The following is a 27563-nucleotide window of genomic DNA, read 5'->3' as shown; positions in this document are numbered from 1 at the left end:
GTTTCCAGCAAGCAGCTATTAAATTAGGTCACACTTCAACAATAATGCCGTTTTAATAGGGTGACCAGGTTTGGGTTTGGGTATGGGGTGTAATGCATGTTCAAAGTCAACATGTTTTGGGCTCTAATAGAATAAAATTTCACACTATTTTGAATTTTTTTCCAGACAAAAGTTTAGCTTTCAAAAACAGGACATGTTCTTGCAAAGGAGGACGTCTGGACACCCTAATTTTAGTGGTGTGGACTGATGGACTCATTCAGAACCCAGGGTCACTTGAAGGCAGCGTGAGTACGAGTATGTGAGGTAGCGGAGCAGCGACAGGAAATAAAACCTGAGAATCACTTTCAGATGCAGCTCAGGTCAGTCCTGAAGACACAACAGGGAGAAAATGGGTTCCTGCAGAAGAATATGAGCACTTCCTTGTCGAATCTTTGATCAGTTTTGTTTTTATCTCGCTCCTCCTCTTCCTCCCTCTTCTTATCTATGCAGCAGGTGCGGCAGCGTGCGTCGACCTGCTCGCGGCTGATTAGAACAGTGATAGATGGGGGGGCGGATGACCTTAGCTTGTGACTAAACACAAGGTTGGACATTTGTCTCCTCGCTGCATTTGCATGCTCTCTGCACGTTTATGGCAATTTGTCACCACACTTGCAGCGCCGCCGAGAAGGCGCAGATTCGCGGGAGGAAGAGGACGGATCCCTGGAATGAGAATTCAAAGCAGGTTATGATGAAGCGCTTTCCTTCCAATAATTCCACGAAACCTCAGCAGCACTTTGCGCGCTCTCCTGGAGCACAATTAAGGAACACTGGTGCAGAAATTCCTCTGAGCAGCCAAAGAGAAAGAAAGAACCTGCGGGGCACTTGCGTGTAGAGGCGTGTAGAGGCCTCCGCAGACCGCCCCCCCCCCCCCCCCCCCCCCCCCCACCTGACACGTGCCATGCAACACCCTGACGGATGGCCTGTCACACTGTTTGTTGATGAGTCTGTTATTTACATTCATGTGTGTTTAATAATTCAGACCTAACAAACGACCCCCCTCCCAAACCAACGGCAAACGGCACTGCCCGGCCTCGGCTACGCCCTCCAAATGTGAGGCTGACACAGATTCAATCATTCTGATTGAAGCCAGACGTGTGTCAGCAAATCAGAGTTGGAGAGGAGCGGCGGGGTTGAGGGGGGACTCGGGGTCGAGGCCCAGACGACAAATGAACACGTTTGTCAGCAGGAAAAGAATCTGATTACATTTTATCCTTTAGAAGAGTTGCTGCACAGCAACACCGGGATTTAGCATCAGCATCCCACTGCTAACCAGCGGTCATGTGACCTAAACTGGACAGAAGACTGAAGCGTTGTGGTCATGAGATACCATAGCGACGCCTGAAACAACCCGAAATGGACCAACGCATTGAGGACCCAACCCAGCAGGGTCAATATCTCACAGGCTAATCTGGTCATGTATGCACACAATGAGAGATTAGGTCCTTCCCTGCCTACACACACACACACACACACACACACACACACACATTCGGAGGTCCCAGCAGACGCTTCCAGGTCCCTAACGAGGTCGCTAATTAACTCTCCCACTTGCGCTCGCCTCGTTTTCATTTGAGTTGCACGTTGCTTTTTTGACAGGAGAAAATTGCTGGGCAATTAAATCATCTGAAGATGAACACTGCAGCAGCTGTTATTAACAGCTAAATGTTACATCCATTTTCTGAAACGCCACTTTGGAGAAGCGACTGGCTGCAGCTAAAGCTGCAGCATTGTATCCTCCAAAAAATTGGATGCGTCCGCTCAGGTCAGGTTCCTGGAATTGTTGCAGCATTTTATCGTTAGTATTTCAACATTATAATAAACAGAGACACAGGAAGAAGTCCAGCTAGTTTAGCTTTCCAAGCAGGGAAAGGTGGCAATAGTAGCATCTATGATGCTAACATGTCATCAGCCACTCCAATGAACAAATACTATTCTAAATAAAGATGATTAACGATTCCATCATTTTCCATATTCTAAGCGATAGAAATAAATTGTTCATAAAGACGATTTTTTGTAGAAATCACTAATGAAGCATGAACTCAACACGGGTGAAGGCAGTAGCTAGGAGCTAGCTGTAAATGGTGAATAAACAACAACCATGACAGCTGGTATCAGTTCTTGAAAATGGCAACATTACTGAAAGTGAAGTTATTGTTTTCTGTTCTGCTGCCCCCCTGTGTTTTAAACTCTCGCTGGCATTTTGTACTGTAAATTATTTTTATGAACATTGATATTATGTTAAAATAAACAAGTGGACCGTTTTACAGGATATTCCTGAACCACTTTATCCTGGTTGCCATGCCTCCTGTGAAAAAAAAGGGGAGCTCATGTAACTTGTTTACTTAACCTCTTCTACAATTAACCCCACCCTGTGTCACATGACATGAAGGTGTGAGAAAGTGGAAGGGGTAAAAATAAGAGAGGGAGGGAAACAAAAGAGGTAGGGGAGAGAGAGTGATGAAAGAAGAGAGGGAAGAAGAGAGGGGGACAGAGACAGAGACAGGCAGAGAGGGTAAGGAGACAGGGAGAGAGGAAGAAGGGACAGGGAGGGAGAGAGCAGAGAAAGAGAGAGATAGTGGGGGGAAGGGAGGAGGAAGGGGAGGGAGAGAGGGAAGAAGGAGACAGGGAGGGAGAGAGGCAGAGAAAGAGAGAGATAGTGGGGGAGAAAGGGAGGAGGAAGGGGAGGGAGAGAGGAGAAAAGAGACAGAGGGCGATACACAACGAGAGGGGTTCTGGTGTTGAGACGGCGTGGTTGACACTGCCCCCGGTGGAGGGTCATCGTATGTGCTGAATCAGCAGGATTACAGGCCACGCCCCCCCATCACCATCTCTGATGTGCACAAAAGAGCCGATCACAGCACATTCTGGAGCTCATGTGCATCATCTCACATTTGTTCTTTCACTCCTGTCAATCCAAAAAGAGCAGCGGACCAACAGGAAACCCAAAGTTGGCCAAGTTTTCAAAAGAGTCGGTGCAGCCTCCAGGGGGCGCTGCAGCCATGAGCTAGCAACAAAAGCTACCGCTGACATTAGCTGCTAGTTCAGTGCTAACTTACCAATGCGCTTCGTAGACACGCAGGCCTTTCAATGCTTCCAACAGTTAGCATTTGTCTTTCTCGTCAGATTGGATAATGAACCAACGTGATGACTTCCAGCACTCCTGGGTGGCACCTCTGGAATTCCAGGACAAGGTCAGGAGCGTCATGAGGGATGATTGACAGGAGCAGCTTTCTGAAACAATATCTGAAAATGTCAAATTCTGACCTTCTGTTTACCGACATGGTTTCGTCCTTTCTAATGATCAAATATCTACTCATACTAATAACGAGATTATGACAGTCCGAACTGTAATCAAACAGGGTTTTTCTTCATCATGTGTGAGTAAAAATCAGTGTCGTTTTCCCCTCTGGAATAATCGTTTGCTGGGAAGTGAAATCCGTGGTTATGGGCTTGAATCTGTGAGTCACTTTGTCTCATCTGCACTAAAATGAAATGGTTCGGACTGTGTTTGCGAGAGGGGCATAATACAATATTCACGTTGTTCATCCTCCTCGGGAGTTCCAATTTATCGGAGTAACCGAGCAGAAAATGCACTGACAGCTGTAGCACTTTACAGGGAATTAGGCTGTACGGCGGCGAGGACGCGCAGCTTCACCGCATTTCTGAAATTGCTGGCAAATGAAAACGCAGCAACAAGTCGAGCAATTACAAGTTGCATGTGACAGGATATACTTCTGAAGATAACGGCATCCTCGCAGGAGGTCACGGGCGGCGTGTTTAAACCGGCCATCCGATACTCCGATCGCAGGTTTTACTGACGGTCGAGAGGAATTCCGGTTTTTTTCCCGGGCTGTGGCCCCGGAACTGCTGATGTTCACAAAGGCTGCTGATGCCTTCAGGGCAGCGGCGCTCTCAGCCTGCCTTTGACGGACTGAGGTGATGTTTTGGCGTGCGGAGCGGCACCCTGTGGTGCTGCTGCTGGGCGAAGCATCTGGCGCGCAGGTGAACTGCCAGAGGCCGCGGCGACGGACCGCCCGGACCGTCGTGTCAACTTCAGCGGGCGTTCAGACGTGTTCCGCTGCAGTCGAGGCATCTCTGAACTCCCAGACTGATCCTCAAACTGGAACACACACACACACACACACACACACACACACACACACGAGCAGAGCACTCTTCAGCAGGAGATGCGTTCAGGGACCCTCTCCTCAGCTGGAAGCTAACAAACAGACGGCAGTACTCCTGATGGAACGGAGCTGCTGCATGAACACTCGTCCTCCTTCAGATTTGATTTTCCATCATCTCCACCGCCGCTCCTTCTGGTGAGCATCTCGCACGTCAGTGTTTCAATTTGCAACGCCGCCGTTCAGCCGCACGTCTTCATTTGCTGTTATTACTTTGTCATGTCGGATGAATTGATGGCGTGACATTACTTGTTGGCTGTGTCTGCCGTCTGATTAGGAGGTCAAGTGTGTTAACAGGCGACAACTGTGGCAGACGTTTGCCGTCTTCTCCTATGGAAACCTGATTCTTCTTCGCCTGTTTCCACTGGCTCCTCCTCTCTGGGAACACCATGTGACCTAAAATCTTCTTGTTTTGGACGTTGGGTTCGTGGGTATCCGGAAAGAATCGTTTGCGAAACGAGTTCACATCCATTTCTGCGTCTCCTTGTTGTGTTTGTGTGGGTTCCTCTGGTTCCTCTCACAATTCAAACCTATTTAAGTGGATTGGAGCCCCCAGATGGACCACAGGCCCATCTAATCAGGAGCAAGTCAACAGCAAAAGGATCTGTGCCACTGTGGTATTAGCAAGCGATTCAGGCCAAGAGGAACGTGCAGTAACAGGAAACATAGCGTGGTACCCCAAATATCTCCATGCTGTTTAGGACCGAGTCCGGGACACCACATTCTACACAGGGTAGTGTCCAACAAAGCTGAGAACATTATCTACTGTTTCATTATCATCCTGTGATGGGCTCAGAAAGAGCTGAGATGAACGCCGGCTGGATGGGGAGGGGCCCCGTTAAACCGCTTGGATGACCCATGCCTGCCGCCTCCTTCCCGTGTCCACGTGTCCCTCACCCTACTGCACGGAGATGATGGGGGGACTTTTATTTCGGTTTTGTCATGACTATTGCAGACGCATGGACTGGCTCCTTCTCAGACATGATCAAGAATGCTGTTTCTGGCGACTCGTGGACGCCACCCAACAACCAGCTGGTGTCGGCCTGAGGGACTCGTGATTGATGCTGCGTTGGATAATAAAATACAGTTGTTCTAACAGGTGTAAGTGTCCCCCAGCGCCCCCTCTGTCTGCATGATTAATGCTACTTTACCGAAGCAACCTGCTAATTAAGATGTACCTAATGAGGAGGAGAGCAGGGCCGGTGAGGTCGGACCCTCGCAGAAACTACCCAATCGGACGGGAGCTTGGGGCGACACATCCGGCAGCCATTTTGGACCCGTCCTCTCAAATGGAATAGTTCTGTTTGATCAATTCCAGATTTTCGGTGCTTTAAAGATCAGGCAGCATAAATTATACATCCATTGGTATATCTCAGACAAAACGCCACCCTGGACACGTCCTGTGGTGACATTAATTATCTTTCTGATCTTCCAAACTTCCAAACAACACTCCTCTGGGTCAGCACCAGCAGCTCCTCCACCATTTCCCGCTCATCTGCTCAGACATTCCTCGTGTCGGCATACACACTCCCCAAGTGTGTATAAGACGAGGGTTATTTACCCTGATTAATGGTCCCATAGTGCCGGCGCCGTGTAAGCTGCTCATGTCCAGACGGGACCGACAAATAAATCTATCAATCATCTGAGACAGTTTCTAATCCCGTAGCCATCAGCCAGGGATGCAGCCTAAACACTTTATCACACCCATGGACACAGACACAGAGGCATTTTCCAGAAGTCCACCATAGAGACCTGGAGGTTCTTCTTGATGTGTGAGGCAAACAAACATCTCCTGGATGACTGACTCTGGTTTGAATGTTGTTATTGTTCGTATCTGCAGGATCATCACGAGGTTTGAGGTTCTACATCCAGGAGTCCTACAAACGCTTCAATGAAGGGCGGACCCAGAAATCTTCTCAAGCCTCTGGGACTGAACATCCAGACTGCAGAAGTCTCGCTCTATGAATGTAAATGAAGAGTTGTGATGTCGTGGTGGGGACGGTGTTCTGTCCCATGTGGAAGGGAGAGGAAGTGACCTGATAAGACGGGACAGAGGAGAAACGATGATTATCTTTAATCACTAATCTGCCTCTGGTGGCTCCAGCAGCTTCAGTCCTTATGAACAGAGCTATCACAAAACACTGCAGCCATGGAAAGAAGCGGCAGCAGTGTCAGGACTGGAATACCAATGACCTCATTACTGGTCACAGCACATTCTAACTGGAAATTGCTTCTTTCAGGTTTTGTTTGCTCAGGCAATTACAATAAACTCCCAGCGTGACAACTTTGCACAGATGTAGGACGTTAATAAACATGAGCAGGAATCTGAATTATTCAACCACTGACCAAATTCTGACAGGACACCTGAAAGCCCCTCCCACTGAAGGGAACTAATCTAAAACTCCTCCCACTGAAGGGAACTCACCTAAAACTCCTCCCACTGAAGGAACTCATCTAAAACTCCTCCCACGGTAGGAAACACACCTGAAAGCCCCTCCCACTCAGAGGAACTCATCTAAAACTCCTCCCACTGAAGGAACTCATCTAAAACTCCTCCCACTGAAGGGAACTCACCTAAAACTCCTCCCACTGAAAGGAACTCATCTAAAACTCCTCCCACTGAAGGGAACTAATCTAAAACTCCTCCCACTGAAAGGAACTCATCTAAAACTCCTCCCACTGAAGGGAACTCACCTAAAACTCCTCCCACTGAAGGGAACTTACCTAAAACTCCTCCCACAGTAGGAAACACGCCTGAAAGCCCCTCCCACTTGGGGGAACACACCTGAAACTCCTTCCACTGAAGGGAACTAACCTAAAACTCCTCCCACTGAAAGGAACTCATCCAAAACTCCTCCCACTGAAGGGAACTCACCTAAAACTCCTCCCACTTGTTAGGGAGAATATACAGATTTATAAAGGACTTTCTCAACTCATTTAGCTCAGCTTTTCCTGAAACTCTTCAAGGATTCAGTGGAAATCTGGTGCAGGAACAGCAACTCTGGTGGAGAATTTGAATTTTCTAAACAAAAACAAGCTTTTTTGGAAATTCCGTGATCACATGTGTCTCGTTCCATGTTGATTTATCAAACCCTTGTGTTTTGCAGGGGTCATTCTGGCACCAAATTAAATCTTTTGCCATTAAAATATGTTTCTCATTCTTCAAATGGTTTGAAAATAAGTGGGGTTCAATTAAAAAGAAATTTGTTGTGATAAGTTGGACTGAAGTAAGACTGAAGTTCTAACACAGAATTGATTGACAATTTAGACTAAATGTTCCCAGAGGACTCGAGGTGTACGGCAATCTGGAAGGAATTATGAGGGTTACATTTAATGCACCGGGGTCGCTGGTTTTACGCTGTGAGACAGCACTCTTTGGTACGTTTACTGTTACTTTTTCTTTCTTTTTCTTTAACAGCTTCATCAATAGTAATTATTTATTTCAGCAGCAGACAAAACTGTTTGCAACGTATGAATAAGCAGTGAAAAAGTGTGATGGAGGAAGGCAACATGAAGTGGAACGAGGTCTTAAGCCTCCACGGCTATGTAGGAATGCGAGTTTGTGCCTATGTGTGTTAGCATGTGGCATTAGCCTATCCTGTGGAGTTAGCATGTTCTTCTTCGGCATGGTGAATAAGACGCCGAGTGACTTCATGCTAACGCTAATGAACTGCTTCATTGTTCACCTTCAACACGCTCCGCCTCACATCTCAAGCATCTTTGCTCTGAACACCCTCCACTTCCAGCTGATGGATCGCCCATCAAACACTCCACTCTTGCTGCCAGCGGCCCATCATTCTTATGGCGGCGGTGGAAACAATCCTGATTCCACCACAGCGGCCACCTTTGAAAACAGAGTCAGGTGATATCAGTGAACCAATTAGAGTGAAGAAACTGATTTTACATTCACAATGAAGTCAAAATGTTAAAATGAATTTAATTTTGACTACTGTGTGGCAACCTGTGCTGCTGGTCTGCAATGATTGACTGGAACTATTGGATGTTCTGGCAGATTATATGCTGCCCTGAATTAGCTCAGTGGTTCATGCTATTAGCTCGTCATTAGCCTTCGCGAATAACGCTCATCAACCAATCAGAATGTCAGGAATCAAGTAAAAACGTAAAACCCAAGAAGGCAAATAGTGAAGCTGCTGCATCAAAACGAACAATGTGATGTCACAAAGTCAGCTGGGGTCGCACAAACTGAATTGAGGCCCAGTTCTTCAGTTGATTCTGGTCACCTGACTGGCCGCAGGTTTACCCCGGGGCTCTTGGGGTTCCAAGTTGCCAAGATTTTAATCAATATTCACCATCTGAAGAGGACCACCCCCACACGCACACAGGCCCCTCCCTCACCACCAGTTATGAATCAGCATCCTCGTCCTCTGGAGACTGGAAAACGCAGGGTCTGATCTCTGACCCCTGACCTTTCAACCCTGACCCATCTGTCTGACGGCCTATCGATTCCGTCTGGCCTGTCTGGGTAATTACTTCACATGATTTGGGCTTCAATTTGCAGGTCCAATTCTGGAGGCGAGATCACCGGCCTCCTGGGTAACTACGGCAACATGTTCTGGGTGTGACTGGGATGTCACTCGACCTGTTGCATCACAACTGAACGACAGGTCCTCTGTTGTCGACACATCCCTGGAAGATTTCACAAATCTCCCGGAAAATTGGGTTTGTTGTGCGTACGAACAGCTGCCAGATGTGATATGGAACGGATGATCCAAGATGGATCTTTGATCCGGGGAAAATGAGGCGAGATGTCGGGAACAGAGAAATAAAAGAAAACACAAACTGGAGAGGAGAGAAGAAAAAAATCCATAACCCTCTCAAGCTAAAATCCTGCTCCCGGCTGCTGAATACATTATTCTCTCCCTCCGTCTCTCTTCATACCACTTGTTTTCATGTACAGAAAAACCTATAGGCTTGACCTGGCGCCACTTCGCCTCAGGCGATCCGCACAATGTGAGATTTCAATGCCTGATCCCCGGGGAGAAACACGAGTCAAAGCCCATAAATATTTCAAGAGGGTTTCTGCTGCCTTGCCAAGTCGATCCTCGCTCTCAGCGCTCACTCTGTGTCACTTCGGAAGCGGCTTTGCAATGGCGGCTTACGGACGGCGGCCAAGGCGACCGAACCGTCACGTGAAAAGTTTTACCAACAATCAGACCATCACTGTTCTAACCACCAAAGTGTGACGGTCTCACAGGAAGAAGGACTGGGAGTGTTTAGAGAAGCAGCTCCACATCTGGGCTCCATCTGAGGAGGACCAAGAAGGAGGAGGAGGAGGAGGAGGAGGAGGAGGAAGAAGAAACAGAAACTTCACGACGGAGGGGTCCAGAAAAACATCCCGATGAGATGACTCGGGAATCTGCCGACCCGCTCAGAACTCAAAAACCCAACCATGACACGGTAAAGAGCAGCGCCACACAGAGCGCCACGCTGCAGGAACATTACCACCACCGCAAGATCAACCCAGCACCTGCTGAGGAGAACTAGAGGAACCAGTTGAGGAAGTTCAACAGTCCAGTTCTGAAACTTCAGCACCTCCTCGGGCTCCTGAATGAGCGGTGACATAGTCTAACATGACAATGAGGGCCTGAGAAAACACACGCGCATATTTTTGGTGTCACCCAATCAGAAAAGAGCTCTTGCAAATGTCTGCGGGCGCGATCGAAAGCAATTACCATTAGACGGGGAAGATCTTGAGGAGAACGTGCATCATCACCTCCTCCTCCTCCTCCTCAATGCTCAGGCAATTTAACCCATAGATCAATGGATAATGGCGGTGAGGGTCCTCTGCTCTGGCGTCCACGGCGAGAACAACAGGAACGTGGTTAAAGTGTCTAACCTGCGATGCAATGCAAGTATGTTTATTTGTATTGATTTATGTTCAATGATAAACAGCTGTTGATGATCAGCTCAGGGGTCTCACACTCATGCACACTTATCCTTTTACTTCTATCTTTGGGAGGACATTCAGAGACACAATGCAACCCCCAGCCCCTGACCCTAACCCTGACCATCACAACTAACCCCCTGACCCTACCCGTTACCCAATTATCACCCCTCAACAGCTCTTTGAAGTTGTGAGGGCCAGCCAAAACGTCCTCACTTCCCAAAAATGTCCTCACTTTGCTAGTTGAATGACTACATATGGGTCCTCAATATGCAGCAAGCACAAAAACAAGACTCTGGAAATAAGTGAAAGGCTGCCGCCATTGTTGTCTCCTTCTTCTGAGGTGTGATGACAGGTTTGAAACTGGCTCCACCCACTGCAGATTACATAAATACAGAACAGCAGATGATCAGTAGGCAATACAAGTTCAGATCCGATTGATTCACTGATCGGTCAAAGGTCAAAGACTGGCCCGGGGTCAAGGTGACAGCAGAATATCTGCAGGAGGTTCGTCTGCAGGGGGATCAATACCATCCATCACTGCTGCACCTCCTCCTCCTAACCTCACCTCCTCATCCTACCCCCCCATCTTCTCCCTCCTCCCTCCTCACCTCCCCTCTCCCTGCTGATAGAACATCTCCCATTTTCCCAGTTTCCCTGCTCTCAGCCGTTTTCTGATTGGTTTCACCGGTTGTCGCCTTCGTTCTCTCGCTCTATCTTGACCTCCGTCTCCGCCGTCCAAACCTCTCGACTGTGCTGAGAAGCTGGACGTGTGCTGATAAACGCCGCCCTGTATTGTTTGAACAGCGTTTTATTAAGCCGGGCCGTCCTCTTTAATATTTACATTGGTGCATCGGAGGCTTCAGGAACGCTTTAGGCAATTACACACATGACCAGGCCGATAGCCACGGAAACAGCAGAAAAGTCTTTATCACGCCGCCAAGACACTATTGCCAATTCCGCCGCCCCGCCGCTGATGTCGTTTGCATTTCAATTAAAAAAACACTGCAATACTGTTGCTTTATTCAGAGGCGGTGTCAGAGGAAGAAGCCGCTCCCGTGTGGCGGGGACAAAGACACGGGCGCCGCCGCACGAACGATTCTTTAACCACACCGAAGCTTTTCTGAGGAATCCGTGACTGTGAGTTGATCCAGTGGTCAGTGGGGTTCAGTCTACTCGTTATACTGGGACCGACGTTTCATGCTGGTAATGCCACGTCGGTGGCAGCTGACTAACTGTGACATCAGCGGTACTGCCCAGTTGGTGGGAACCAATCAAACCCCCCCTCCTGTAGCACCATGGGGTCGTGCTCAGAGGAAACATCGGGGTCTCTGATAATCAGTCCAGACTTCTCAAACAAATGCAATTACTCTGTTAATTGTGTTGAGGATGAGGAACAGTCAGCAGTCAGGGGCCTGCTGACGGTGCAGCCGGCGAGCAAAACAGTGGAAGTGTGGGGGTGTGTGGGGGGGAGGGGGGGTGATTGAGTAAAAAGCAGCGAGCACGGTTTGATGAGCACGGGTGACACGGCGCTGAGGGATGCGGCGGCGAGCGCTGCCTTGCCTGACCTGCCATTTATCAGAGGATAAACAGCTGACCGCCATAGCAGCATTCTGATTGGCTGAGGCCGCTACTCAGTATGCGCGGACCATCAGCGCCTTCCAACGTCCATCACAATGAATTATCGGTCAGAGGGATGATCGATTCGGGATTGGAGGAAGGAGGAGGGTACGTGAGGAGGAAGACGAGGATCAGACGGAAACTCCAGGGTTCCTCACAGATGGAGGGGGGCAGCTGTGCAACCCCCAACACTGGAGCGTAGCATGTAGCCTGTAGCCTAAGGTGCTAACAGTCAATATTACAACAGCGACAAGATGCTGAGTGCAAACTGCGTCTCTGCCTCTGCCAGTCACAGTATCCCCTGCTGAGAGAGTGTCTGTTGTGTCTCAGAGAGTAAGCAAGTGTGTAAGAGAGTTTGTGTGAGTGTGTGTCGTCCGTTCATGACATCTCATACAGCAAGGTTTTGTCAACCCGCTGTCAACCCGTTGGCAAGAAGGACGAAATAAGAGAAAATCCAAACTAAAGAGCTGGGACCCAACAGGCCCCACACACATACCCGTCTTTCTGAAACTGATCATTTTGAGAGGGTGATTTAATCCGTATTTAATGGGAGTCCGACTGCTGATTTGAAATTTTACCATGGACTAGGCAGGGAAACGTATTGTCCCTTCCAGAATGATTTTTACCAGCCGCCACTGGTAAAAAAAAGTTGTTTCCTTCTTTGCTCCTTCAGAATTTGGGATCTCAGAGAAACAATAATCTTCTGCGAGCACAGAAAAGGACAGACAAATTAGCTGCTAATGGATCGCAGTCCCTGCTCTCCGGTCATTGGGTTTCTGCGGAGACCCTCCCAACTGTTCTTTTCATCCTTTTTAGATCAATGAGGAAGGACGCGGTAAACAGAAGAGTGGTGCTCTCTTTTGAGGATCCCGCTGGAATCCCCCTGACATCAGGAGATCTGCTGCCACAGAGCTCCGTTTGAAACAGCTGTTATTGACATTAGCTTCATTTTTACATGAACAGTCACACAAACAAACAGGGCGCAACATTTTCTGTAGGTTTTAGGACGTTTCACCCAAATGACGATCAGTCAGGTGGGGTTTTTTCAACATTGAGGCAAGAACTGAAATGGAAGTGAAAGTAACATTATTAAAATAAAATATGCTACCGACCAGTGCCAACAGTAAAAAAACAGAAGCAGGAAAATACAATATTTGAATATGGGAGTTGCTGATTCAGTCTTTATGCGTTAAACTTCAGGACAAATTCAGGTGGGACAGCTGAATTTTCTGGTACTGGATAATTTATGAGAAGCTAAAGAGCTAATTTGCGGAGGAAATCAAAGTAATCTGAGTAATCTCAGTAAAAAGAAAGAATACAGCAGGAAAAAACTTACAAAAACGGGAGAACTTGTCTTTCTCACTTGCAAAAAGTGCTTTCTTAGCAATCTTGCTGTGAGAAGAGCACCGTCATGACTGCAGACAGCAGGAAGTGTATGTAAATAATGCATTAATAACCATCCTGCAGGCGGCGCCGGCACACGGGGACTTTAAATATCTCTGAGGGATACCTTCATCTGAAAAGTGCTCAGCTCACTGCTCAAACAATGAACTAAACCAGGCTAATGTGAGAAGTTCAGCGGCAGTTCACGTTGCCTCAGGACGCCATCTGCATCGCCTCATCAATGGCAATACAAGATGGCCGCAGCGTCTGTCTGCGAGCTTATTTCCCCCTTGAAGACTACAAGAAGGGAAATAGGAAATATACCGATAACTGAAAAGACACAGTGATTCTTAAACACAAGCTAGCATGCTAGCCATGCTCAGATAATGGCTAACATTTCTGGAGGTTATTCACATTTCCCAAAAATGTATCGGTGATAAACACAAACACTAGTAATTATGGTCATTTGGGTTTGATTTGGCAGAATGACCAAAGAAAATGACAAAATGGAGAAAAAGGAACAAGAAAGCTGAACGGGGCAGAAGAGCTGCTCTCGGCACAGCTGGTGGAGGAGAACAACAGAGTTTTAACAGGGAAATTCAGTCCTGGATCATTGGAGGAGGCAGAGTTGCCATCCAAATAATCAGTGTGTCATTCGCTCCCCCTTTAACAAAAAGGCAGAGAACCAAAGAGATAACAAGCACAAACAATCCAGCACGATCTGCGGAGTCTAATTAAATCACCGTCAGTCAAATTTACAGAAATTATCTCGACTTCCTCTCTGCCATCCTCTCTGGTTAGGACTCTCTTAAAAACCTTAAAGGTCCTCCTCCCTCCTCTTAAGGGTTTTTCACCTTTGGAGCTCTCTTAAGGCTAAAGATGCTTTGAGAATAACTTATCATACCAAGGGAAAATTCTAAGAAATTCTAAGGCCCATATTCACAAGGAACCTCAGGGTTCTGTGCGGCTTCAAACTACATCACAGTGTTGCGTAATAAATGCGTAGCAGATTGATTTAAGCTCTGGCAATTTTATATCTTTCTACTGACAAATCTAAAACACAGACTGATCATTTTTTTTGTTGAACTTGAACTGTTTACTTTAGTCTCGTCTTCTTAACCACTTTATCCCTACAGGGTTAATGGCGTGGACGAGTCGCCAGCTCATGGCAGGGCCCTATGTGAGCATTTGGGGGTTTGGTGCCTTGCTCAAGTGTTCCTTGGCATTGCCCTGAAGGTGTTCTGGTAGTGGGGGACGGTGCCAGAACACCTAATATTCCTACTTCCCCTCCTACCAGAACTGCGACTGGAACCAAGAACCCTCTGCTTCCCGGTCCCCAACACAGTGAGCTTGTTCAAACTTTCATTATTATTAGCATCATGCCTAGCTTCTCGCACAGAACTGCCGAGGATGATGGGATATTTTGCTTGGTTAGGGATCTTTAGTTGTCCACTGCTTTTCGCAGTGTATTATGGGATACACTGAGTGCACTACAGAGGGCGCAGAGGTGGTTTCAGACACAGCGTTGGTGTTGATCATTCATTCCTGGAACCCAAAGGACCTTCGCTTTAGGTCTTCCTGAAAGGTCTTCGATGGTTCCTGATTGGCCGGCGTCTCTCCTGCTGAGGTGATGAAACTCTGGGCCATCATGTCTGCCATCACACTCTTTCCACGACGTGGCTGCGCGCTGAAGCGTGAACGGGCAGATTTTACGGTAACACAAGCCTGAGATGGGCTTCAGCAGCTGGCTGAGCCTCCTGCAGAGTCCCCCTTTAACCAGCAGACTCCTCAGCCCCAGGACACGATCGCCACGGGGGCGGGAAAGAGATGCATGATGGGAATGGAGGGAATAATGAGAGGTGGAGAAGATGAAGGGACGGAGATGAGAAAGAAGGCGAGAGGTAAACAGAAAGCAGGGAGGAGGTGACACACGCCGTGACTGATTGCTCGCGGCTCATTTCTCCACACATGAGCCCATCTGCACGCCGCCCGGGGTGGGACGCCGCTGCCGCTCCGGCTGAAATGAGCGAGTGAGCCGAAGACACCCCAGCACCACAGGAAGCCAGACTCAATCCCATGATTCCCAGCAGCCCCCCATCATGGCGCAGAAAAGCCTGTGAAGTGGCATTCCTCCACCCTGACCCCCATTAGGACCGAATATGTGTGTGTGCGTGTGTCTGTGTGTGTGTACTTGCGACATACTGAGTAGCAAAATACCCATTCTACTAGCAAAGCGAGGACATTTTTGGGCGAGTGAGTTGTGCGAGTGAATTTCGGCTGGGCCTTGAAATTTCAAAGGACTTGAAGGGTTACGACAGGAGTTTAGGGTTAATGTTAGTTCAGGGCGACGGCGAGGGGGTTGTGATGGTTATGATTAGGTTTCGGCGCTGGGGGATGCACGTCTGTGTGCACACATGCATCTGTCCACCTACATCTGTCTTTCCTGATCTCACTCACTTATCAACGCTGAAAATATTTCTTCAGTTGCGACTCAAATGATCCCATTATATCCTCTCCTGTGTGTAAAGGTCATCTCTCTCTACGGATTGTCCCTCAGAGGGAACCCGTTAGCATCCGAGTGTGTGAAGGGATGAAAAGATGGACAAACTCACAGTCCGGTATGTCCAGCAAACACTGGGAGGACTGGGAAACAACACGCCATTCAGTTGCAGTGATCCTCGGTTAGAGGTTAGCGGCTAGCAGGACGTGTCTGTTTGTTGAGCGGCTATTGTTCCCCTCTGGCGGCGGACCAAAGCTCGCCACTTCATCTGCATGCCTTTGTTGACCGGTGGTGGGCGGAGCCTCGCCATCTGGCCCAGTGTTCCTGCAAATTAAAAGTCAGACCTTTGCAGCGAGCAGCGATGGGCGGAAAATAGAACTGTCAAAATGCAACAATGCTCGTAATCTAGCGCCGCCGTCAGAGGCGTCATTAGACGCCGCAGCAGAGGAAACAATGGCGGCGAGGCCTCTGAAGGCTGCTTTCAAACGCCTAACCCAAGTCTGTCTATCAGAGGAGGCGACCTGACGCTCACCTGCTGCAGGTACACGCTCCACACATGCGACGCCTGGCAGTAGCCCTGGGGGAGGGGCCTCTCTCCTCACCACTTTAATGGCATTTATGTTTCCAGCCAGGTCACCTTTTTTTTTTTACCTGCTTAAATAAAGATTGTAAATAAATAGAACATCCAAGCAATCATCTAATGCTAACAACCGACACGGAAACTGCTCAGCATCAGTACTCCTGCCGCCTCCCTCACCAGGACGCTGGCGTTCTGAGGTGTTCACCTTCAGGGAGCGTGGAATGCTCCACGGAGGAATTCCTTGTCCATCGGCGAACGGCAGCGTGGTCGCCTCCTCGCCGACCCGTCCGAGAGAGAGGCGTCAGGACCCTCTGTCATCCTGCCAGAGGGATAAAAATGGATTCCACCTGATGGAAACACATCTCCGCTGTGTTGGGGCGGCGTGCAGGTACATGAGGGAGGAGCTACACAGTGATGTCATGGCGTGATGGGCGCGTTTCCCATGTGCGAGCTTCTATGGAGTCTTTACTGGGACAGGCTGATGTGGCCTTTTGGCGCTTGCAGTATTTCTGTGTGTCACGTGTCTTCGGTTCGGACATCGTGGTGGCGGTGACACTCGGAGATCATGTATGTAAATCACATGTTCCTGCGCTCATCCTGTAGTTTTGGGACGTGACGTGGAAGATGAGCTGATCTCAGCAGAGTTGGGGGGGGCTGCTCGCCAAATTGGCGGCGGCGTTGCTGCGCTGTTTCTTCTTCTTCCTCTTTACTCTCTTTTGTTAGTTTTAGCTGAAAATGGTGGCCTCTAGCTGGCTGCGTTTCCCATGAGGCCACAGGGCCCAGCGTGCACTGAGTGCTGCCTCGTGTTTCGAGCTGCGGGGGATCAGGCCACGCCGCCCGCTCACGCTGTGACATCACTCAGGCTAACCTTGAGACTCAGAACAGCGATGACCTCAACATTTAAAACTGTTTAGTGCGATATTGAAGGTCCCTTCATCCATGTTTCATCCATCCTTTTAAAGACGCACATGCACACGGGACTGGTCACCAATTAGCTAAGCAGATAATCAAACATGGAGGACAAACGACGTCAACAGAGGAGAATGTGTGACAGAAAATGTAGCAATAGCACGTGAACATCCTTCAAATAGATCAATTAGGTCACCTGACTGCAGTAACATCCTGGTTGCACCTCTGCTAGAGGAGACGTGAGCCAATCAGAGAGCATCGTGTCAGGTTCGCTCCTTTTCCTACCAAACAGGAAGTTGAGGTTGGTGATCGGCGGCAGCTCTCAGCCAGGTTAGCTGATTTTTATACTTCCTGTTTTTGTCTCTCGTGTTTTTCTATTGGTGGACTAAGACCCATGAACAGGAAGTGATGGAGTCACCTGACCAAAAAAGTTTGGAAACATCAGGAGAATTCTTTAATAAACCTTCCGATCGTGAACAGTGATTAATTTTATTGATACAAATATAAAGTGAAAATACACACACACACACACACACACGCACACATCAGTTTAATTTCTATGTATTCTGGTACAGAAGTTTACTCATAAATTGATGACATTTTATCTGATGTGCGTTTCAGGTTCAGGGTAGAGTTTTGGGGCAAAGTGGTGGGGGTGGGTTATGTCAGCAGAAGCCCTCATAAAGATAGAAGAATGTGTGTGTGTGTGTGGTGTGTGTGTGTGTGCTAATCCTTCACAGTGGGTCAGCACCATTTTCAGCTTCACTTTATTAAAGTCACTGTGTCCCTGTTGTGCACTAATGGGCTAATTTGTAGCGCCGCCGAGCTAAATGCTACAGTCATGGATACGGTTTCATGCGGAGGCTTAATCAGATAACGAGCTGCTGCTGGACGCTAATGAGAAGCAGGAGGAAAGCGGGCGGAGCCTGGACCACAGGTCAGAGGTCAGCTTCAAAATTAGTTAAGCTTGACGGGTTCTCTGACCTGCACAGGTGCTCCCACTTCCTCCCTGTGAGGGGAAGGGGGGGGGGGCAGTCTGGAAACATTAGCAGAACCGGGACAGAGCCGGGTCCTGCTGAGACCAGGGACCACCCCCCAGCTTGCTCTTATTGGCGGTGGACAGAAACTAGCTCGGCTGTTGTTTCTGAAGCCCGCCATGGTGTGTGCCCCCACCCGCTGAGGTGCGCCCCCCCACTGCTCGGCCTGCCATGTGTAATTAAACATTTGGCCTCCGCAGTTTCTCAGCGGCGAACACGCGGCAGCGCCAGGCCTCAACAATATGCATTTCAAAGAACGCCAATTCCCTGACAGCGGCGGGGGGAACCACAGGGGAGGGGCAGCAGAGAAAGTAAAGTAAAACTTACAAGTAGACCGGGGAGGTGGGGGGGGGGGGGGTCACGAGGACAGACGCAGAGAAGAACCACAGAGTTTAAAAATGGACAAAAAAAACTGTGATCGGCGGAATTATTTTGAGATTAAAGTTGAAAAAGTCAACATCATAAAAATAAACAGGTTTAAAAAGTGCTGAGGAGCAACAACTGGAACCCCGGCGGCAGGAAAATCCCGCCTGTTCCTCCGGACGTGCACGTTCAACCCAGAAAAACGTCAGAAAAACATCTGAACGTGGCAGATATTCGGCCGGAGAGCTGACGGCTAACGTTCCCGCTCACCTGGCGTTCCCGTACCTGCAGGACCTCACTAATATTTCAGAAATATTCAAACAACCTGCGCTGCTCGTCGTCATGACAACATCGGCGTCTTTCTTTGTGGCATGTACCACAGGCACTTACTATTGTGAACCTCGTCAATAGGGCCGCCTTCGGCGTGCCAGCTGGCTGGGCGTGAGTGGCGAGGGGCGGGCAGAAGAGAGCAGAGAGGAAAGGTGGAATTGCTTCTCTATGTCGTCTTCGGCAACAACGAGCAGCTCGTTAGCGCGGCGAGCTGGAAGGTCTCAACTCCTGAGGCTGCGGCAGGAAGTCAAAGATCTGGCTTGCAGTCTGGAAACCATCTGAGAGCGAGAACCATGGCGCTCCACAGTGGCCTCCGACACCCGCGCCATGTGGTCCCGCGGCCCTGCCAGCCAGGCATGTCAGCGCTCATCACAGTTGCGGATGAATATTCATGGGGGGGCGCCTGCGCCTAAAACATTACGCTGTCACAAAATGTGTGCGTGTTGGTCAGGAACGTGGCTCCCGGCGGCATGTTGGCCACTACACCACCCGCAGATGTCCTGGCTGTGCTCGCGCCTGAGTGCGACTGTGATGTCACATGACACCTCCGTGCCACCTGATTGGACCCCCGAGATCTCAGAAAAGGTCCCGTTTCCCACCTTGAAAATCGATCGGCGAGACTACGAACTTTCGCCAAAGTCAAGTCGTGACATCACGACTTGGACTGTGTGATTAGTGATTGGATTAGCATTGTGGGTAATCTCAAGAGTGGCGCCACGGGGAAAGTGGCGCCGAGCGTCATGACTTCAGCGTGTCAGTTTGCGCTGAATGTGGTGATGAGAAAATGTTTGTCTCAATTCTGTTCGCCAAAAGTGAGACAAACTTCAAAGTTGTCCGATTAGTTTCTGTTTCGGACCTGAAGAACGGAGCCGACCCGGATCACACCGGAACAGGAGGTTAAAAGGAAAAACTCAATGTCAGCGTAAATATCTGCTGCAACTAGTTAGCCTCCACCACCATCAAAAATATATCTAGATTTAGTTTCTAGTTTAATGTGATCAAACTTTAACTGTAGGGGGGAGGGGGGGCACAAACTGAACTGCTAAAAGAAACAAACATCACCAGGCTTCAGCGGTGCTAATGAATTAGCCTGCAGCATGCTAACACTCTGTAGACTGGCATTGTTAGAAAGGTGACAAACCAATAAACACTTGAATCTGGAGGCTGCAGCCCAACTGATGTCACGGATGATAAAAGACTGAACCAGAACAGCTGGACTCACCTGAACCAGGTTGAACTTCAGGCCCCTCGTCTCCTCCCCGAGGGAGAATCGGAAGGGTTCAAGTTTGGCTTCGACCCTGCAACTAAAACAACAGCAAACACGCGGTTCCATCAGGCACAAACACAGTCAGTCGTATCTGTTTTATGCGTTTCTGTAAGAAGACTCGGCCAGACTGGCGCTCGCTAGGTGCTCCAACATGGGACGGCGAACTTTTCAGACGACGACGTTAGCAAACGCTACTCAAGGTTTGTGTTCCGCTGAGCTCCACCAGAGCTAGCTAACCTCTGCTGCAACTTCACGCAGCAACAACGTCGATGAAATGACGTAGAAGTTGTTATTTTTACTGAAGCGAAAGGATAATATTAGTTTGACACTAACATGAAACGTGTATGTACCGACACAGGCCGTCTCCATGGCGACGCTGCTCCCTCAGCGCCACAGACTTCAGTCACAACAGTGGGGTTTGCTCATGACTCGGCATAATTGATCTCTTCTTCAGGATACGGACAATATTTTAGTGGTTCACTGAACCCCGTTGTTCTTCCCACCACTAGATGTCAGTAGACGGCACAGACTGGAGCACTAAAATACCACAGAAGCAGGGGTGCGTCTGCTCCAGCTAGCATTAGCGCTGGTTCTCAACAGGCGAACCGAGGAACCCCAAAGCTCGAATGGCCTCGCCGCTGGCGCAGTTCCTCCGTGGCTCCGCCCTTCCTTCGCTCGCCTTTTATCTTCACTCCCTCGCCGTCAGAAGGAGGAGCTCCTATTTCCTCCGAGACAGAAGGTTCAAAACATCCAAAAGGAAGCTGGAGCACACCGCTGGGCCCTGCCCCCCTCCCCCCGTTGCCCTTTAAAGGGGCAGTTTTGTGGCACCGTGAATATTTTGGTGCAGGTAAAGATTAGCTGGACAAAAGTGTTCAATCACATTCCAGTATAAAATGAAACGCTCCTCCACTTGTGTGAGCTGCTTTTCTTCTCTTTCTCCTCCCTCTTCTTGGCTTGTTGAAGCCTTTGAATCTGCCCCCCCCTCCCCTTCCCTTCATCTCTTGTCAATCTGAGACAGCCAGGAAGTGAACGGTGGGATTCATTATGAGCGGGAGCTGGTCAGCTGATGGAGGAGGGAGGAAAACGTTTGCATCACAGCTTTTTTCCCAGAATTCTTTGAAGTGAAGAGCTGAGGATTAAAGCGAGTGGAGCAGTGGAGGAGGAGGAGGCTGAGCTTTGAAGTCTATTGAAGAAGAAGGGGAAGAGAAAGAGGAAGAGGACAAATAACAGAGAAGAAAAAGGAAAGGAAGACAAAGATGAGGAAGAAAAATGAGTCAGATGGTGTAATTCTGTCTGCCAACATCAAAGGATGTGGTCGCCCACCTTCACCTGTTGATGCTCCTCTTCCTCCTCACCCTCCTCTTCCTCTCAGATGCTGATGCTGGTGGTTCCGATGCTGGCGTCTTGTCTTCTGGCTCTCTTCCAAAGGAACCGCTCAGCTTCTCCCCCTGAACTCGGGTCAAAGCTGGTTTGATGGAGCTTCTTCACCATCTACTTCATGGTTTTCCTCCCACACAGAGAACAGAGCAGATCAGCTCAGGTCATCAGAGAATCTTCACTTTCATCCTTTGAAACTTAGAAAAACTCTTTTTATTTCTCCGACACAAAAATGCGCTTTTTGGAGCCTTCAGACTTTAATAAATGAAGCTGCTGTCAGGACAAACGTTCACTGGACATCAGAGACTGGAAGGAAGGACTGAAGTGGTGCGGACTGGACCAGACTGGACTGGACCAGACTGGGCTGGACCAGACTGGACTGGACTGAGTGGTGCGGACTGGACCAGACTGGACTGGACTGGACTGAAGTGGTGCGGACTGGACCAGACTGGACTGGACCAGACTGGGCTGGACTGGAGTGGTGCGGACTGGACCAGACTGGGCTGGACTGGAGTGGTGTGGTGTGGACTGGACCAGACTGGACTGGACCAGACTGGGCTGGACTGGAGTGGTGTGGACTGGACCTGACTGGACTGGACTGAAGTGGTGTGGACTGGACCAGACTGGACTGGACTGGACTGAAGTGGTGTGGACTGGACCAGACTGGACTGGACTGGACTAAAGTGGTGTGGACTGGACCAGACTGGACTGGACTGGACTGAAGTGGTGCGGACTGGACCAGACTGGACTGGACCAGACTGGACCGGTCCACTATGTTTTAAAGGTGTGTTTGGAGGCTCAGGTCAGAAACCCTAAACATCACCACTAACCCTCAGGGGGTTAGTGGTGATGTTTAGGGTCGAGGAAGGAGGTGGGGTGTGCACGTGTGGGGTGTGCACGTGTGGGGTGTGCACGTGTCTGTGCGCTGGTACCCATCAGAACTGACACCATGGTCCCCACAGATATAGCCCGTCCACACACACGGACCTCTTTATCAGCAACTGTCCAAATATCCTGTTCTGTCGGACGCCTGGTTGCTATGACGCAGCCCGACACCAGGGGGCGACGTCGATGACTGCAGCTATACCTGAGGGTGACCAGGACGCCAGGGACACGAGGCACGCTAGGATGGACAATGACTGCAGGTCCGCGTCCCCGGCCCACCCGGAGGGGTTGTAATCCCTTGGTCAGGTTGGGGGGGCGAGGTGTGTCGCCTAATCCGCGCTCCCTCGGCCGTTATTGTTCGTCCTTGCCTCCGTCTCGCAGCTCCTCTCCCGACCAGTTAAAGAGCGACGGGGGCCCCGGACGACTGACAGGACCCATTCAGCGGCGCTGTGAGGCCGACAGCTGGTGAGAGGCCTGAGTGAAAGAGCCCCACCATCCTGATGGGCCCCCCCACCCTCCTGATGCCCCCCCCCCCCCCCCCCCCACCCCCTCCTGTCACTGGAGCGGCGGGCTGGGCAGCAGCTGCCTCGGCCCGGGACCACTAGAAGACAGTGTGGGCGGGGCCAGAGCGTCCTCGCTCAGTGATGGACAGGTAGATCTTACCTGTCCAATCTCACCACACTTTGATCTGGCTGCATTGCAGAGCGCGCACGTAGCACCAGCGTTAGAAGAAGAAGAAGGAGAAGAAGAGAAGAAGAACATAGGTTAATAAAGGGGGCGTCGCCTCTCGGGTTTTGATGGCCTGTTGACCAATCGATGGGCCACCCTGGCTCAGCCCACGTCCTACCAGAGGACAGTCAGACAACAGGACAGAGAGCTTCGAACTTCTGACAGCAGAGGCTGTGTGTGTGTGTGTGTGTGTGTGTGTGTGTGTGTGTGTGTGTGTGTGTAACCAGGGTCTCTGGTCCATATGTGACTTCCTCATTAACAGAGCCACATGACAGGGACAGAGGCGCTGGCCGCTGGCCCAGAGTTGGGCTGAATCTGCCCGACCCCAGACGGTGTGTGTGTGTGTGTGTGTTCACAGATGCCGTGACCATGTGGCCCCCTGTTCTCTGTTCCAGTCAGGACACTAATTACAGGTTTTCCCTCTCTCTCCCTGTCTGTCTCTGTCGCTCCCCTCAGTGGAAAAAACACCAAGTTTCTCCAGGCCGACTGGATTAGCATCAGTTAGCATCATTTAGCATCGTTTAGCATGAGAGGCCAACGGGCCTGGAAAAAGTCAAACCTTTGAGATAAAAACCTGAATTCAACCGCGTCAACACTGAACCAATCGAGGTTTTTTAGAAAGAAAGAAAAATTACTTTAATATCATTCTCAAGTCGTCCAAAAGTCCTTTTGCTGACTTTTCCCTCAGATTTACAATTAAAATATTAAACTAATTATTTATAATAGAATATTTATATGTTTTGGTTGACAAATCTGTCTGAAAACATAAAGGGCTGATTCTTCATCTAGAGGTTATAATGAGCAGAAGGTCCAATGTGGCAGAACTACGACACCTTGAGGTAGAAACCGTAATTACAACTACTGTTAAGACGCGAACAGTAACAAACATCCTCGACTCCACATCTACAAACATGTGCAACAGGAAGTGTTGTGTTTGCGGATCATCGCCCGGCAGAAGGAGGGGGAGGACCGGCATGGTCACATGACCGTCCAGTCCTGATTAATGAGGAAGAGACGAGTCAGACAAGTTGAAGTTTAAGGAAACAAGTTTCTGGATCAGCCAGGTCAGACTTTTTTAGAAGGTTCCTTAGCTTGGATGAGAACCCTGAAGAAGGGATGAGCTCCTCAGAAGAGTCAGCCTTTTCTGAAGGACCAGAGAAGCAGAACCTCACAGATGTTCCTGGTGCCGCGCCGCAGGGACCAGCAATCAATGCTAACCTGCCAACGTTAGCATGACCTCAATAAACCAAATTGACTTCCAGACGGCAGCTGGCCAACAGGGTCAGGAGGGAACCTGCAGATGACGTTTATTCATGGCAGAGGACATGAGAGGGATCTGGGATTCAGCCAGAATCATGCACCTGCTGAGAGGAGAGGTCAGAGGTCACGAGCTCACCTGCCGGGAGGACAGGTCACAGGCTCAGTGGCCCTCAAACATTAATGGAGAACATGGAAGCTCACAGCAGCATCCAAACACACCAACAGAGCTCCCATTAGCTTAGCTTGGCTGCTCAAACCACACAGCTCCACGCTAACAGAGAAAACTACACAGAACCATGCTAACATAGAGACCCACACAGAACCACGCTAACAGAGAAAACTACACAGAACCATGCTAACAGAGAGAACCACACAGAACCATGCTAACAGAGAGAACCACACAGAACCATGCTAACAGAGAGAACCACACAGAACCATGCTAACAGAGAGAACCACACAGAACCATGCTAACAGAGAGAACCACACAGAACCATGCTAACAGATGGAACCAGGGGAAATAATAGATAAATAAACAAACTCTCCATCTTGTGTCCATCAAGTGCTGAGGGCGACAGGAAGTCTATGGTGTTGAAAGGGGCGGGGCCTCAGCGTGCTCCTGGATCTAATCAGACGTCATCAAGAGTGGCGCTAATGAAAAGGAAATCAGTCTCACGTGGATTCCTTCGTTAAGAGAAACTAATTAAGGCGACCCTGAATCAGGCAGACGCATCAGAAGTGTGACGGCGCTCCTGCGGCGCCGCGGCCGTCCTCTCTGTCACCGGGAGTCTGCGTGGCATTAATCAGAGCGTCTTCTTATTGTGAGCTGGAAATGACGTTGAGCTCTTTAATCAAGGTTAGAGCCGCGTGAGCTGATTAGAACCTGCCATCAGCTCCATCCGAACGGCGCTAGCTAGGCGCTCGCCGTCCGCACGCACGCACACGCGCGCCCACGCTCCCGATGCTTCAGAAGGGATCTGGGATGTCGGGGAGGAAACGTTTGTCTTTCTTCTGACTGATTTCCTCTGAAGTGGCGGCCGGTCAACGCCGCAGTCATTAAACGGGAGAGTCGTCCAAACATCGGCGGCGGGCTGAGTCGCTTCCTGTCGGCACAAACGGAGACGGCGCCTCTCGGGTGGAGCAGAACTTCCCTCTCATCTGCTTTCATGTGCGCTCACCTCTCGCCGCCCTCGCCGCGCTCGTTACCTCGGCTGCTTTCAGCACAACCAAATTATAGCGGCGGCGGCGACAGCACTCGTTAGCAGGCCTGTCAATCATGAGAGGCGGGGGGAGGGGGGGTGGAGGGGTCAGCGATGGAGATGTTCATTGTCTATTCATCCATCACGTCTTCGGGAAAAATCAATTTCCAGCACGTGAGCGCGTTCATGGTGAAAGGAGAGAAGTGGATTCTGGGAAATTCGCTCAGGCCCCATCTAATAAATGTCACTCACTCGCCCCTCTCTCTCTCTCTCCGCCGTCACCTGACGTTACCTGAACCACCCTTTGGGGGAATTAGCATGTGCTAATAACGCTTATTTACATTCTCGCCTCTGTAGCTCGCCGCCAGGTCGAGACGCTGAAGATTCCCCGCTTTCGTTCGCTGTTCTCTCAGATGCGGACGCCGTCCCCGCACGGGCGTCAGAATCTCGCTTCGTTAGCGCGTTTGTTTGAGAGAGAAGCTCCTCGGATAAAAGACGAGCAGTGACGGGAAGGCGGGGAAGTAATTGGACACGAGGGAGTGAAGAGAAGCCGCCGCGTCGAACCGACCGCGTGCGCTCGAGCCGGGGAGGAAAGTGGCGTCACGCCTGCACCTCTCAGGTGTGACGACTTCCTGATTGTGGCTAACGTAGGCTAACGTGATCCATAGCAGTGCTAGCGTTGGTGACCGTAACTATCAAACGGAATACTTCCACGCGTGTTTGTTGCTGGAAGTTTCTGTCGTCGTGGATACAGCGAGCCCCGACATCGCCTGAAGTCTGCAGAGAAGCAGGAAGTGCCAGGAAGTGGCAGGAAGTGCGTTTCCTTCCAGGACACGTGAGTGTGCCGGCCCTCCGCCACCCTGCTGTACCGGCCAGCCTGGCGCCAGTGCCCCTGTCTTCCTGCCCCATCGCTCCCCCCCCCACCCCCCCCACCCTAGCAGAGCAGATGTCATTCCGCTGCCCTCCACCTCCTCAGAAAAACCACCACCACCCCGATGAGCCAAGCAGGCGAATCCCGACGTGTGAAGGCGACGGGTCGACGTGTTCACACTCCCCCTCCATCACCTCCAAACGCCCACCGCGCCACATGCACTCGCACCAGCCCCCCCGCCCCCCCCCCCCCCATCTCGCTGCCAAGAGACACACGTTCTCCTGAGATGACACCCCTCGCAGGCCTTTGGAATTCTTTCACTCCGCTTCCTTGTTGTGTGCGACGGATTCGCGTGTGTTCAGGGAGGGAAAAAAATTAGCATCATCTTCGTCGATATCAAAGATCACGACGACTCCTGCAAACGTCCCTTTCGGCTCCGGAGGAAAAAGAAGCGCTCACAAGTAAACGTCTGAATTCCGAGGAATGAAAACGGGCTTTGATCTCTTCAATTAAAAACGACTTCAAAGAAAAGATAAGAATGGCGATTAGAAGGTGCTGGAGCCCGGCTCCTTCTGGTGGTCTGATGATCCACACCCTCTCTTCTTGCTTGATTATCGGTACCCCCCGCCCCCCCCCCCCCCACCCCGGCGGCGTTGAAAATGACCACATGGAGGCGGTGCTTAAGTCTCAGTGATCCACAGCAGCTCAAGTATTTGCCAACTGGGATCCCACTGGAGGCACCAATCAAAGCTAATGCTACCCTGGGCTCTGAGTTAGCATACGAATTGTCTGCCTTCATCTCTCTCTTGGGGGGGTCCAGAAGAGTCGACGGGATCCACGTCCTTCCATTGAGGCTTCATTAGGCCAAACAATGGACCTCGCTGCCATCTAATTAGACGAGGTTAATGAGCAGCGGGACCCCCCGCTGTGCACGCTGTGGTCAATGGCCCGGGGGGCGCCAGGGAGGGTCACCTCCACGGTGTTCTAGCCCGTCACGTGACCTGATACCTAAACTGCAGCCGAATCACGGTGATCGATCCCGTCAGAGATGAATTCAGAGGCAGCAGAAACGTTTAATCACCTTCAGCCGAGCAGAACGGAGAAGGACAAAAGAAATTAAACAAAACG

General features: G+C 50.1%; 2 long non-coding RNA genes across 2 annotated transcripts; both read right to left on the bottom strand.

The window, feature by feature from the left end:
- Nucleotides 1–2693: 2693 nt before the first annotated feature.
- LOC130523205 (uncharacterized) lies at nt 2694–16294 on the bottom strand. Its single transcript, XR_008949827.1, has 4 exons — nt 16164–16294; nt 15744–15955; nt 7910–8067; nt 2694–3270 (listed from the first exon to the last, which is right to left on the bottom strand). It is a non-coding gene; the product is annotated as an uncharacterized LOC130523205 (long non-coding RNA).
- Nucleotides 16295–17551: 1257 nt separating this feature from the next.
- On the bottom strand, nt 17552–22193 carry LOC130523173 (uncharacterized). Its single transcript, XR_008949814.1, has 2 exons — nt 21441–22193; nt 17552–21300 (listed from the first exon to the last, which is right to left on the bottom strand). It is a non-coding gene; the product is annotated as an uncharacterized LOC130523173 (long non-coding RNA).
- Nucleotides 22194–27563: the final 5370 nt, after the last annotated feature.

Source organism: Takifugu flavidus, chromosome 3, assembly GCF_003711565.1.
Source record: "Takifugu flavidus isolate HTHZ2018 chromosome 3, ASM371156v2, whole genome shotgun sequence".
Lineage (NCBI taxonomy): Eukaryota > Metazoa > Chordata > Actinopteri > Tetraodontiformes > Tetraodontidae > Takifugu > Takifugu flavidus.
This window is presented reverse-complemented; position numbering and strand designations above follow the sequence as displayed.